The following is a 14,963-nucleotide window of genomic DNA, read 5'->3' on the forward strand; positions in this document are numbered from 1 at the left end:
AACAGAACACCGTCCAACTCTCTTGCTTCAGACACATCACCAGAATTCAATTACTAAAAGAAGACATCATGTTTGGCGAAGTGCAAGGCCAACAAGTGCGTGGGATACCTCAGTGAGATGGATCGGCACAACAGCCACAGTGGTGGGCTTGAACATGCTGGCGATTATAAGGGTGATGCAGGACTGGGCAAAGTTTTGTTCTGTTGTACATAAGGTCGCCATGAATCAGAGTCAACTAGAGAGCAATTAGCAGTAACAACAAGGGCAGCTAATAAACAGAGTTAGAATAACTCTCCACCTTTGCTAGAATAGCCATCTGATGGTCCCCACAGGGGGTTAGCTATGGGTTTCTGGCAAAGCCCTATTGTGAATGCCTATATCCAAGCCACTCAAGGTTCCAGGAGGGCCTGACCACGTCTGAGTTCCACGTTATACTGAATGTTACCTGGCAGAACAGATAATATCCGAAGATAGCGTGACATGGTATTTGACAGGGAGCAACAGGTGAACAAAACTCTTGGGCTACTCTCCGTCTCTAGTTGTTTTAAAATATCCACCTCCTTGAAATCAGAAGAAGCAAAGTGCAGTTGGGCAAGGTCCTCTTGGAGTTGACAGATTTTAAGACAGGCTGCCCACGGAAGCCTGGTGCAGACTGAGAGGCAAGCAAATTTTAAAAGTGTGGTATCATTTTGAGGCAATTTGCTAAAATGAAACATTGAGACCTCACTGTACCTGACTTACCTCCTCAGTTAAGTAAATTGTATTCCTGAGAAAATGCCTTATTCGCATCACGGCATATACATTGGATGCCAGGTTTATCTCAATTCAGGCACGCATTTTAAAGTTTAAAACCTATGGTTACCACTTCTGTGGAGCTCTTTAGCAAAATTTGATGGATTAAATCCTTATTCCTGACACCCAAGCCAGGTTCAAAGATTTTTTAAATGGCTGCAAAGCGCTTTCCTTCCTAAAGGCCCATTTATAAGAGGAATTGGCTCTGGAAGTGTTTGTATGCTCTTTGGTGTGGCCTGTAATTACTTTCTCAGCTGAAGTGACGGGAAGCAGGGCGAACCAGACAGAGAAAAGAGATGAGAAAAGCCTGAATAAATAAATAAAAGTGTCTCATGGGGAACCTGTTTCATCTCTCTGGTCTTGTAATTTTCTTTTTTCCCCCCAACCATAATTGAAAAAAAAAATGCCTGAGTCCTCCTGCAGATATTAAAAGCAACATGGCTGGTTTTTGTTATGTGAGTCTCATAGGTCTGAGGTCCGAATAACCACTGCATAAAGGGCAGTGTCCAGAGAGGAAATCGGGAACAGTGATAACTAGATTCATTTCCATGGTTATTTTAGACACACTTGAGAAAGCCATTTTACTTTATCTGTGAGTTTTTGGGTGAGAATATGAAAAATAGCTTTTTAAGCCTTCCATTACATGTACGTTATATGAACAAGTCCAAGGTAGACTGCTTGGAAGTAAAATTGCTGTTCTGAGTATCACTGAGATAACACACACAGCTTGCACCATACGATGTGCTACAAATTTCCCGAAGAGCCGAGCTTTGTGTTATCCAGAGGCTCACTGAGTTGGGTGATCTGGGCCCTGGGGCAGACCCAAGGAGAGAGTTGGGTGAAAACACACCCAATTTGAAATCAGCGGAGACTGCTGGGAGAGTGGTAGGTAGTCTCCCTTTCTACCTGCCTTGTAGTTCTTTCTCTGGTTGTTCCATTTCGCCTAACAGAGGGCACCTCACTTCTCTCACTACGTGCCTCCACCCTCTGGTCTATGTCCACCTACAATGAGCAGAAAGACAGTGGGGACACCATAACAGCCACAGAGCGGGCAGGGAGCGCCCGGCAGTAATCAGGAAGACACTGTACTGAAACATGGCCACACTTAAAACAAAGACAAGACACCTTTTTTATTCCTTCAATTACAATGACTGTAAGGCATGATTAATATTCTCAAATGAGTCAGATTATGTATATGTACATGTACACACATTTGTACCTACAGAGAGAACATTTCAAGATGTTTTTAAATAAAAAGGCAAGGTTCTGAGCAATGAGTACAAGACCCTACTTTTTCTTTTTAAGGCAAGGGGGTTATTTACTCACATATTTCTGAATATATAGACTCCCTTTGGAATATACACAAGAAACCGATAAAGCACTGCATCACTGAAAGACAGCTGGGAGATGGTGGTCCGAGACGGCGAGGAAGCTTAATTTTCAGTGTGGGCCATTTTGTTCTATTGAAATCTTCACTGTGTGCGCATGTGTTAATAAATCAGTAATTAATACAATGTAAGTAAAAATAAAACAATGATTCACATGGTCTAGTCTCAGGACAGCTTCATCTCCACGGAAACATTCAGCAGACAAAAAAGTACCTTCAGAAAAATATAGGGTTTTATTTGCACTTCTCATATACCATGAAGGAGAACTGTTTCTCTGTTCCACCTCCCTTCACACCATAGATGTTCCAAAACCTTCCTCCCCCAAACTCCTTACAAAACTATACTCCCAAGCCTAGATCTTTGTACTTATTACCCTTCTTCTCTTGCCTTTTCTCCAGATTTTGCATGATAAAGCACCAAAAAGCCTGACTACAGAGGCAGGACCCCCTCCCAGGGAAGGGAGGAGAACAAACAGAATCGGACCAACATAGAAAGGACTAGATCAATCCAGAAACCTCTTTAGCAGGACAGCAAAAAAGAAGCCTGAGACACGGCTGAGGTGTTAGTTTTCATGGTGTATCTTCTGACCTGTCAGGAGATGTTGAACACTGGAACACTAGACAGCTGGAGTCAGGACACCTGGCCACCACCTGCTGTGTCTTCCTTCCCATAAGTATTGGCTTTGATGGTAGTGAGTTTAGGTGAAAGACCAGGAGAACCTTGTGTTCAGAAACATGCCCTGAAACTTTATAACTTCGTATATCAAAATATATCAAAAATGGTGTGATATAAACACGCACACACACATATGTATAAAGAATGATGAAATATAAGCCGCAAGCATATAGAAGACAGTCTTGCAACTCGAAACTAAGCTTCTCAGATCTGGCCTGATTCACTTTGGGAAGCTGGCATGACTTCCCGTTGGGAAGCTGGATTGAGACACAGAGTGTGTGCTCAGGTTCTGAGAGACCCCTCCCTTCATCTAAGCTCTGTATCCTTTGTTAAACAAACATGGCTGTAATCTGGAGGGTCCTTTTACTGCCAAAGTGAGCCCTGACTGAAACACTGTACATAATTAAAGAAAGAAGGCAGCCATCACAAAAGAATTTAGTCAGTTATGAAGTATTTAAAAAAATAATAAAGGCAAACTTTGTCAGTATCTGTTCAAGCTCAGTCCAGGGAAGAGGACTCTACTTATCTGGTCCTGGTGGTTTGTCTGTCCCTAGTGTAGATCAGGTTGCCTCATGCAATTAAAACCTTATGCAATGAAACATTAAAACAGTACAATTAACACACCTAGTTCTGATTCTCTGCTCAAAAAACAATATTTTATTTATAATCCGGTTTCCCATACAATGAACTACTGAGAGAAAATAAATTGGCCAGAGGGCATAAGTGTCTGCTTGTCTCCCCTACTCTAGTTCTTATTGCAACTTAATTCATTGGCATTCTGATTTTGTACATTAATCTCTGTAGGCTTGGTTAATGTGAGTCTGTCCCAGAGACATTTTATTACATCTAATAAGCTAAAAAAAAAATGAGTTTCTCTATCTGCAAGACTGAATACTAGGCCCTGGATTGTATTGAATTCTCACTCTGGGAGGGCTCTTGGAGGATTCAAACTTACCATTTTGTAAAAGGTACATTTTTTCAGCCATAGTATTTTTTCTGAATATAAAAGTAGTAAAATTTAAAGATACATAAAATTTTAAAGAAGATAAAAATCACCCATCTTACCAACTACAGGTAACCACTGTTAAGTCCTTGATATATTTCCTCCTAGTATTCAGTCTCTGTGTGGGTATCTCTGTGATCACACGCAAAACTTGAATCATATGAAAAATAGTTTCGTAACCTGTTAATTTCAGCAAACAATATTCTGAGCATTTCCCATGTCATTAAACATGTTTCGAAAATACCTTTAATCAATCCCCTTTTGAATGTTGAGGTCAATTTCAATAATTTGTTAAGATGAAACGAGCTCTGATGAACATATCATTCTCATATGCAATTCTTTGCTCACATCGCTGAACACTTAGAGTAAATTGCTGGAAGGGAAATTCTGACTGAAAGGTGGGGAGCATTCTGGGGGCTTTCCTCCACATTGTCCAATTACCGCACAACCAAAAGCTACTGAAATTAACATCAGCAATTTTCCTTTTGGCACCAGCATGACAAGTTTGCTAATCTTTCACCAACATTGAATGAAAGATTCTCATTTTTAATTTTTACTAACTTGAAAAGCAAAATTTTATATTTGCTTTGTAATAATTTACATTTCTTTTATACTTTGTGTGAATATTTTTTCACATACTTGTGGCCATTTTAGTTCTTGTTTTGTGACTTTGCTTGCTCCTTTCCTTTGCATGTTGTCCTCTTGAGGTGTTCACCTTTTTATACATTGATTTGCAAAATCTGTTTTTATGTTAACCCCATGTTCCACATAGAATTTTCTAACCAGATTTTCACATGTCTATCGGTCATGTCTTTGGATTGTTCATCGGTTTGTTTATAGGTGTAATTTTTAAACTTTTTATTTAGTCCAGAGACCTCAACCAGCACCTGCCTGTCCACACCTCCTTCTGGTGAATCAGAAGCTGCTTAGCACCCATGCTTTATACCAAGCGACCCCTTCCTCTCTGGTCACTAATGGGTGAGGGGATATAACTGACTCAAGGATAGAGCTCCGTAGGTGGACCTGCAGCCTATACCTATAGTGCAGCCTGAAGTAGTAGTAGTGGTGTGATTAAGTGGAGTCAAATTTCTATCTCCCACAATTTCTAGCAGGGCAGAATCTGAAAGGAATAGATTCCATTAGGAAAAGTTGACACGCCAAAGGAACATGAAGACAGAAGGGAGGCAGGCTCAGAAGCAGAGTAAACAGGAAGCCACGGCAAGTAACAAGGACAGAGGACAGGCGTGAGGACAGATGACAGGTGTGAGAACAGAAGACAGGTGTGAGGACAGGCGTGAGGACAGAGGACAGGTGTAGGAACAGAGGACGGGCATGAGGACAGAGGACAGGTGTAAGGACAGAGGACAGGCATCAGGACACAGGACAAATGTAAGAATAGAGGACAAGCATGAGGACAGAGGAGAGGCATGAGGACAGGGGACAGGTGTGAGGACAGAAACAGGCATGAGAACAGAAGATAGGTGTGAGGACAGAGGACAGGTGCGCGGACAGAGGACAGGCGTGAGGACAGGTGTGAGGACAGAGGACAGGCATGAAGACAGAGGACAGGTGTAAGGACAGAGGACAGTCGTCAGGACACAGGACAAATGTAAGAATAGAGGACAAGCATGAGGACAGAGGACAGGCATGAGAACAGAGGACAGGCATGAGGACAGAGAACAGGCATAAGGAGAGAGGACAATCATGAGGACAGAGGACAGGTGTAGGGACAGAGGACAGGCATGAGGACAGAGGCATTGCTACCACGAGAGAAACCCCACAGATATCTGGAGAGACAGAGAGACAACATCTGCTTTGGTTCCTTGATATTTTCTATTTCCAAAATGTCTTAGTTTTCTAGTGTCACTGTAACAGAAATACCACAAGTGGGTGGCTTTAACAAAAAGAAATTTATTTTCTCACAGCTTAGGAGGTTACAAGTTCAAATTCAGGGTGCCAGCTCTAGAGGAAGGCTTTCTCTCTGTCAGCTCTGGAGGAAGGTCTTTGTGTCTTCTCGAGCTTCTGCTCCTGGGCGATCTTCATGTGGCTTGGCATCTCTGCCTAATCTGCTGCTTTTATCTCTTGTAATAGATTGACTCAAGACACACCCTACATGTAATCGTGCCTCATTAACGTAACATAAAACTCATTTCCAAACGGAATTATAACTGTAGCCATAGAGATTATGATTTACAATACATATTTTGGGGGGATATAATTCAATCCATTACACAAGACTAAGCCTCTTTTGCATAAATCTCCACGATTTGAATTTGAAAGCCCCCCTCCCCTTGCAGCCAGAATTATCATTCTAGAACAGTAGTTCCCAACCAGGGTGGTTTTTGCCCCCCAGGGCACATTCGGCACTGTCTGGAGACAGTTTGATTGTTAAACTGGGAGGATGTTACTAGCATCCAGTGAGTGGAGGCCAAAGACGCTACTAAGTACCCTACCATGTTTATCCTTCCACAACAAAGGCTTACGTGGCCCAAAACATGAAGAGTATTGAGATTCAGAAATCCTACTGTAAAACAAGTCAAATTTGGACACTGGCTTCCCCTTTTCCATTTGTGCTGAGAAAGTCCTTCCTTACTCTTTGATAAGATAAATATTGACTTAGTATTTTCTTCTATTTCTATTATTTCCCTTTATAGTTGATTTTTCTTAGAACTTTCTGGTAGCAAAAAAACCACTCTAGTGGCCAGGGGATCCAGAAACTAAGTTTATATACAACAGGTCACAATGTCTTTGTGCCTGAGACGACAGCATATATTGCGCAGAAAGAGTGTGGTAAAGATTCTCACAACCTTCTTCATTTAAGCCCACTGTCCTATAGGGTCGGTATGAGTCAGAATCGACTCGACGGCAGTGATTTGGTTTTTTATCCTGTGAAGGTGAACTGGAAAATGTGAAAATCTACATTCCCTCTTGGTAGAGAGGAAAATGCTGATCAATTCCCTCAGCAATTGTCTCGAAAATATAAAGCCTGCTTACTATGAATTTGACAGCATACAAGATTTATAGTCTCTTGATCAACCAGATGTTCAAAATATTCCAGGTTGGGACAGGTTTCCGAAGGTAGAATTGGTGTCAGGATACTGGTCACCAGGCTTACTGGACAGAGGTCTCTTACTCAATGGGGTTTTTAACGGTGATAAGAGAGGGTGGGACTAGGGGTGTACTTAGAAAGATTATGTCGTGAGAGGGGAGTAGAGCTTAAATAAGCCTCTGTGAATTTCACTCTTTTGAGCTGCTCATCAGATGTCACACCTTCTGCTCCCTTCTTGCTGCCGACATTATGGGGTCCATAAAGTTTCCTAAGACTCTGAGGGGCAGATGGTTTCTGTCCTCACATCACCATAACAACCCATCTTCCACAGTAAGTAACAAGCATGATTAGGAAAGACAGATGGAATGAGCCCAGAAATGCAAAATATGCCCCTCGATTTAGAATTATTTGTCCCTGTGGAGGGGTTATCATCTGGAAATTTAGTTGTCTTCTTGGGAACTCTTCACAGCTTGTGACAAACAGCAGGCACATCAGCCTTGCTCCTCCAGAACTCAGCTTTTCTTCTTCTGTCCATTTTCTCTGAACCAAAAGATTCATTCATTCTATCCTTCAGCAAACTGGAACATGGAAAAAGAAGAGGCATTTTCTGCCCTGTTACTCCAGATTCTATCCCTATTGCAGTCTAAAATGTAATCCAAGCAATTCCCCAAAATTTCAAAGCAGAAGCGTTTTTCTGGTCTGCTCTTGACAAAAAATTATCACCATGACTCTATGTCCTCTCTTCTACCCCTTAGAACTTTGCGTTTTTGTGTTCAATCTTTCTTTTGTGCGCTCCTTACTTGGGCACCAACATCTTTAAACCTAAGCACACACTCACTTCCCCAGTACCTATAAGCTAAACTAACATATATAAACCTGGCTATGCAGAAACCCTGATGGCAAAGTAGTTAAGTGCTACAGCTGTTAACCAAAAGATCAGCAGTTTGAATCCACCAGGCACTCTTTGGAAACTCTATGGGGGCAGTTCTACTGTGTCCTATAAGGTCGCTATGAGTCAGAATCGACTCAGCAACAACGGGTTTTTTGATTTATGTGCAAAATATCCATAGGCAGAAACATGGAGGAAAAAAATGAAGGAATAAAAAAATGAATGGGGCATATATTTTTTCATAAAAGAAATAAAGATCAATGCTAAATAAGAAAAAAAAAGATGCCTCTAAAAAAATAGGAAGTGGAGAGGAAGAATTTTGAAGTGTTTTCTGGCCCTATCTACAGGAGAAAGTATTCTAATTCTAAAAAATACTCTCCAAAAAATCTTAGAATAAGTGTTTACTAGCAAGTAATCATAGGGTCCCTGGGAGGCACAAATGGTTTGCGCTGGAATACTAACCAAAAGATTGGTGGCTTGAACGCACCCAGCACCATGGAAGAAACACCTCTCAATATACTTCCTTAAAGGTTGTTGTTGTGGTTGTTAGTTGCCATCTCAAGTTGATTCTGGTACATAAATTACAGCTAAGAAAACCCCATGGAGCTCAGTTCTACTCTGTAACACATGGGGTCACCATGACTCCGAATCATCTCTATAGCAGTGAGTTTTTATAAGCCATAATTCAATGAAATTATGTTTTAAGAGCATGTAGACCACATAACAGCAAGCATTTTCTGCAAAGGGTCTTTGCAAGATATTTTAGCCTTTGGCAGTCACACAATCTCTATTCCAACTACTCAGCTGTGCCACTGTAGTACAAAAGCAGCCGTAGACAATACCGACATGAATGAGCAGGGCTGTGGTCTAATAAAACTTTATTTATGGACATTAAAATTTGAATATTATATAATCTTCACATCTCATGAAGTGTTATTCTTATTTTATTCAATGACTTAAAAATCTAAAAGCCATTCTTAGCTCAGGGGCCATACAGAACAGAGTTTGAATTTGTCCTTGGGCCATAGTTTGCCAACCCCTGAGATACGTAAACTAACGTCTTTCATTCACCGAAGTGATTTTCAAACACCTCCTCCTGTCTCTATGAGAAATACAGCTTAATAATGTGCAGCTTTCTTTGTTCTGTTTACCAGGCAAACTTTTTCTCCTTCTATCCAGCTTAAATGTGGTACTTCCTTCTGCTATGTTGGCTCAATCAAAAAACCAAAGAATGTGAAATCTAGGAGGAGAGTTGTCTCTCATGCTGCATTAATAAATTGGTTTTCAGATATAAAATAGTCTTATGAGTTTGTCCCTAATTCCCCCATGTTCATATAATCATTCAAAGTTTATGATCATTCCAAGTTTCAAATCCTCATATCTAAGGGAGCAGAGGATGTAATATGGAGTCAGCAGCAACCATTAAATCCCCAGACAAAGCAGAATGGCTCCATATCATTATTATAAATTCTAGCACACTTTTTTTTTTTACTGTTAGCTCAAAAGAAGTCTAAATTATTACAGATTAGGAGTTGAATCAATAACTAGTCTGATTAGTAATGGTTGTTGTTGTTGTTAGCTGCAGGCAAGTTTGCCCCTGACTCAGGGCAACTCACACACAACAGGATTAGACCATTGTGATCCATAGGGTTTTTTGGCTAATTTTTCAAAAGTAGATTGCCAGGCCTTTCTCACTATGTCTTAGTTTGGAAGCTCCACTGAAACCTGTTCGGCATCTTAGCAACATGTACGCCTCCAAGTAAATGGGTGATGGCTGCACTTGAGGTACATTGCATGGGAGTCGAACCCGGGTCTCCCATGTGGAAGGCAAGAATTCTGCCACAGAACCACCACTTTCCTCTAGTAAAGATTGTAAAGATAAATTATAACTATAAAGCTTTAGGATCCCAAAAATCTAAACAGCTACGTGTACTACCTTTACAATCTTTTCACGCACATGAAGTTAAAATGCGCTAAGAATGAACCTATAGGAGAAAGGGAGAATTCCAGCAGCCACATTGCCACAGTAGAGATAAAGCAGTAAATAAACATCTAATAATCAAGTGGCTAAGGATATAAAATTTAAAAAATGAGTCTTATAAAATTAATGAAAAGACGTCGTTATTGTTTTTAGGTGCCATTGAGTTGGTTCCAACTTATAGCAGCCCTGTGTTCAATAGAACAAAACATCGCCTAGTCCAGCACCATCCTCACAATCCTCGCTGCGTTTGAGCCTGTTGTTGCAGGCACTGTGTCAATCCATCTTATTGAGGGTCTTCCTCTTTTTCACTGATCTTATACCTTACCGAGCATGATGTCCTTCTCCAGGGACTGGTCCCTCCTGGTAACATGCCCAAAGTATGTGAGACAAAGCCTCACCATCCTCAATTCGAAGAAGCATTATAGATGTATGTCTTCCAAAATACATTTGTTCACTCTTAACAGCAGTCCGTGATATATGCAATATTCTTTACCAACACCATGATTCAGATGCATCAATTCTTCTTTGCTCTTCTTTATTCACCGTCCAGCTTTCACATGCATATGAGATGATGGAAGATACCATGGCTTGGGTCAGGCACACCATAGTCTTCAAAGTGACATCTCTGTTTTTCAACACTTAAAGAGGTCTTTTGCAAAAATTTTCCCAATGCATTATGTCATTCGATTTTTTGAATGCTGCTTCCATGGGCATTGATCGTGGATCAAATTAAAATGAAATCCTTGACAACTTCAATATTTTCTCCATTTATCATGATGTTGCTTATTGGTCCAATTGTAAGGATATTGGTTTTCTTCATGTTGAGGTGTAATCCATACCGAGGAGTGTAGTGTTTGATCTTCATTGGTAAGTGTTTCAAGTCCTCTTCACTTTCAGCAAACAAGGTTGAGTCATCTGCATACTGCAGGTTGTTAATGAGCCTTTTTTCTATCCTGATGCCATGTTCTCCTTCATGCACTCCAGTTTCTCATATTAGTTGCTCAGCATACAAATGGAATAAATATAGTGAAAGGATACAACCCTGACACACACCTTTCCTCACTCTAAACAACACCATATCTCCTTGTTCTGTTCAAACAACTGCGTCTTGGTCTATGCACAGGTTCTGCCTAAGGACAATTAAGTGTCCTGGAATTCACATTCTTCACAATGTTATTCATAATTTGCTATGATCCATACAATCAAATGCTTTTACATGTCAATGAAACATAGGCAAATATCTTTTTAGATTCTCTGCTTTCAGACAAGATCCATCTGGCACCAGCAATGGCGTTCCTCATTCCACATCCTCTTCTGAATCTGGCTTGAATTTCTGTCCGTTCCTGTTGATATGTTGCTGCAACTGTTTTTGAATGATCTTCAGCAAAATTTTACTTGCATGTGATATTAATGATCTTGCTCTATCATTTCCACTTTCTGTTGAATCACCTTTCTTTGGAATGGGCACAGATATGGGTGTCTTCCAGTCAGTTGGCCAGGTAGCTATCTACCAAATTCCTTGGTGTAGGCAAGTGAGAACCTCCAGCGCTGTATCAGTTTGTTGAAATATCTCAATTGGCATTCCATCAATTCCTGGAACCTTATTTTTTGCCAATGCCTTCAGTGCAGCTTCGACTTCTTCCTTCAATACCATCAGTTCTTGATCATGTGCTACCTCCTAAAATGGCTAAACATTCACCAATTCTTTTTGGTACAGGACTCTGAGTATTCCTCCCATCTTCTTTTGATGTTTCCCGTGTCATTCAGTATTTTGCCCACAGGAATCTTCAATGTTGCAATTCGAGGCCTGAATATTTTCTTCAGTTCTTTCAGCTTGACGAATGACAAGCGTGTTCTTCCTTTTTGTTTCCCTAACTCCAAGACTTTGCACATTTTATTATAATACTTTCCTTTGTCTTCTCAAGCTGTCCTTTGAAATTTCCTGTTCAGCTCTTCTACTTCATCATTTCTTCCATTCACTTTAGCTACTCTATGTTCAAGAGTAAGTTTCACAGTCTCTTCTGACATCAATTTTAATCTTTTCTTTCCTGTCTTTTAACTGCCTTTTGCTTTCTTCTTGTATGATGTCCTTGAAGTCTTCCCACAACTTGTCTGGTCTTCAGTCATTGAATGTGTCAAATCTGTTCTTGAGATGGCCTCTAATTTCAGACAGGATATACTCAAGCTGCAACTTGGAAACCCTATGGGGCAGTTCTACTCTGTCCTACTGGGTCACTATGAGTCAGAACCCACTCGATGGCACCTAACAACAACACAACATACTCAATGTATATACTCTGGCTTTCATGGACTTCTTTTTAATTTACTTCAACTTGAATTTGCACATGAGCAATTGATGTTCTGTTCTACAGTCAGCCTCTGGCCATGTTCTAACTGATGATATACATTCCAAACACCAGTAATTATCAATGCATCTTACTTGCATGTTCAATCAATTTCAGACTGAAAAGTTGGTAAAAAATCTTTAATTTCTTCACCTTTGGCCTTAGTGGTTGTTGCATAAATTTGAATAATAGTTGTATTAACTGGTCTTCTCTGTAGGTGTATGGATATTATCCTTTCACTGACAGCGTTGTACTTCAGATAGATCTTGAAATATTCTTTTTGATAATGAATGTGATGTCATTCTTTTTCAATTTGTCACTCCCTGCAAAGTAGACCATGTGATTGTCCAATGCAAAAATGGCCACTACCAGTCCATTTCAGCTCACTAATGCCTAGAATATCAATCTTTATGCATTTTATTTCTTTTTTAGTGACTTCCAATTTTCCCAGATTCATGTTCAGATTATTACATATAATGTATGTTTGCAGAAGTTTCTTCTCATTTTGAGTTGTGCCTTCCCACCTGAGGGGCTCATCTTCTGGTACTATCTCAGACAATGTTCTGCTGCTATTCATAATGTTTTCACTGGCCAATTTTTTAGCAGTAGACCTCCAGGTCCTTCTTCCTAGTCTGTCTTAGTTTGGAAGCTCTGCTGAAACCTGTCCTCCATGGGTGACTTTGCTGATATTTGAAATCTTGGTGACATAGCTTCCAGCATCATAGCAACACACAAGCCACCACAGTACAACAAACCGACAGAGAAGTGGTAGAAATGAAAGCATAGTTATCCCCCAAAAGAAATGTGTAATAAATAAGAACCTAGTTTAATCTTTGCCAAATTTTTCTATTACAACTTACCAGTCATGGAATAATATGAAACCCAGGGTTCCATTACGAATTTTCTTATTCCCGCCCTTCCATACTATTGAGTCAAATTTATATATGAGTCTCACTTTTTTTTAATAATTTTCACTGTGTTTTAAGTGAATGTTTACAAATCAAGTCAGTCTGTCACATATAAGCTTATATACACCTTACTCCATACTCCCACTCACTCTCCCCCTAATGAGTCAGTCCGCTCCCACCTTCCAGTCTCTCTTTTCGTGACGATTTTGTCAGTTTCTAACTCTCTCTACCCTCCTATCTCCCCTCCACACAGGAGATGCCAACACAGTCTCAAGTGTCCACCTGATACAAGTAGCTCACTCTTCATCAGCATCTCTCTCCAACCCATTGTCCAGTCCCTTCCATGTCTGATGAGTTGGCTTTGGGAATGGTTCCTGTCCTGAGCCAACAGAAGGTTTGGGGACCATGACCGCTGGGATTCTTCTAGTCTCAGTCCAACCATTAAGTCTGGTCTTTTTATGAGAATTTGGGGTCTGCATCCCACTTCTCTCCTGCTCCCTCAGGGGTTCTCTGTTGTGCTCCCTGTCAGGGCAGTCATCGGTTGTGGCCGGGCACCATCTAGTTCTTCTGGTCTCAGGATGATGTAAGTCTCTGGTTCATGTGGCCCTTTCTATCTCTTGGGCTCATAGTTATCCTGTGACCTTGGTGATCTTCATTCTCCTTTGATCCAGGTGGGTTGAGACAAATTGAAGCATCTTAGATGGCCACTTGTTAGCATTTAAGACCCCAGATGCCACATTTCAAAATGGGATGCAGAATGTTTTCATAATAGAATTATTTTGCCAATTGACTTAGAAGTCCCCTTAAGCCATAGTCCCCAAACCTCTGCCCTTGCTCCGCTGACCTTTGAAGCATTCAATTTATCCTGGAAACTTCTTTGCTTTTGGTCCAGTCCAGTTGAGCTGACCTTCCCTGTGTTGAGTATTGTCCTTCCCTTCACCTAAAGTAGTTCTTATCTACTAACTAATCAGTAAATAACCCTCTCCCACCCTCCCTCCCCCCCTTGTAACCACAAAAGTATGTGTTCTTCTCAGTTTATACTATTTCTCAAGATCTTATAATAGTGGTCTTATACAATATTTGCCTTTTTGCCTCTGACTAATTTCACTCAGCATAATGCCTTCCAGGTTCCTCCATGTTATGAAATATTTCACAGATTCATCACTGTTCTTTATCGATGCATAGTATTCCACTGTGTGAATATACTGTAATTTATTTAACCATTCATCCGTTGGTGGACACCTTGGTTGCTTCCAGCTTTTTGCTATTGTAAACAGTGCTGCAATAAACATGGGTGTGCATATATCTGTTCTTGTAAAGGCTCTTATTTCTCTAGGGTATATTCCGAGGAGTGGGATTTCTGGATTGTATGGTAGTTGTATTTCTAACTTTTTAAGGAAACGCCAGATAGATTTCCAAAGTGGTTATACCATCTTACATTCCCACCAGCAGTGTATAAGAGTTCCAATCTCTCCACAGCCCCTCCAACATTTATTATTTTGTGTTTTTTGGATTAATGCCAGCCTTTCTGGAGTGAGATGGAATCTCATTGTAGTTTTAATTTGCATTTCTCTAATGGCTAATGATCAAGAGCATTTTCTCATGTATCTGTTAGCTGCCTGAATATCTTCTTTAGTGAAGTGCGTGTTCATATCCTTTGCCCACTTTTTGATTGGGCTATTTCTCTTTTTGTGGTTGAGTTTTAACAGAATCATGTAGATTTTAGACATCAGGTGCTGGTTGGAGATGTCATAGCTGAAAATTCTTTCCCAGTTTGTAGGTGGTCTTTTTACTCTTTTGGTGAAGTCTTTAGATGAGCATAGGTGTTTGATTTTTAGGAGCTCCCAGTCATCTGGTTTCTCTTCCTCATTTTTAGTAATGTTTTGTGTTCTGTTTATGCCTTGTATTAAGGCTCCTAACGTTGTCCCTATTT

This window comes from Elephas maximus, chromosome 10 (assembly GCF_024166365.1).
Source record: "Elephas maximus indicus isolate mEleMax1 chromosome 10, mEleMax1 primary haplotype, whole genome shotgun sequence".
NCBI classification, from domain to species: Eukaryota; Metazoa; Chordata; class Mammalia; order Proboscidea; family Elephantidae; genus Elephas; species Elephas maximus.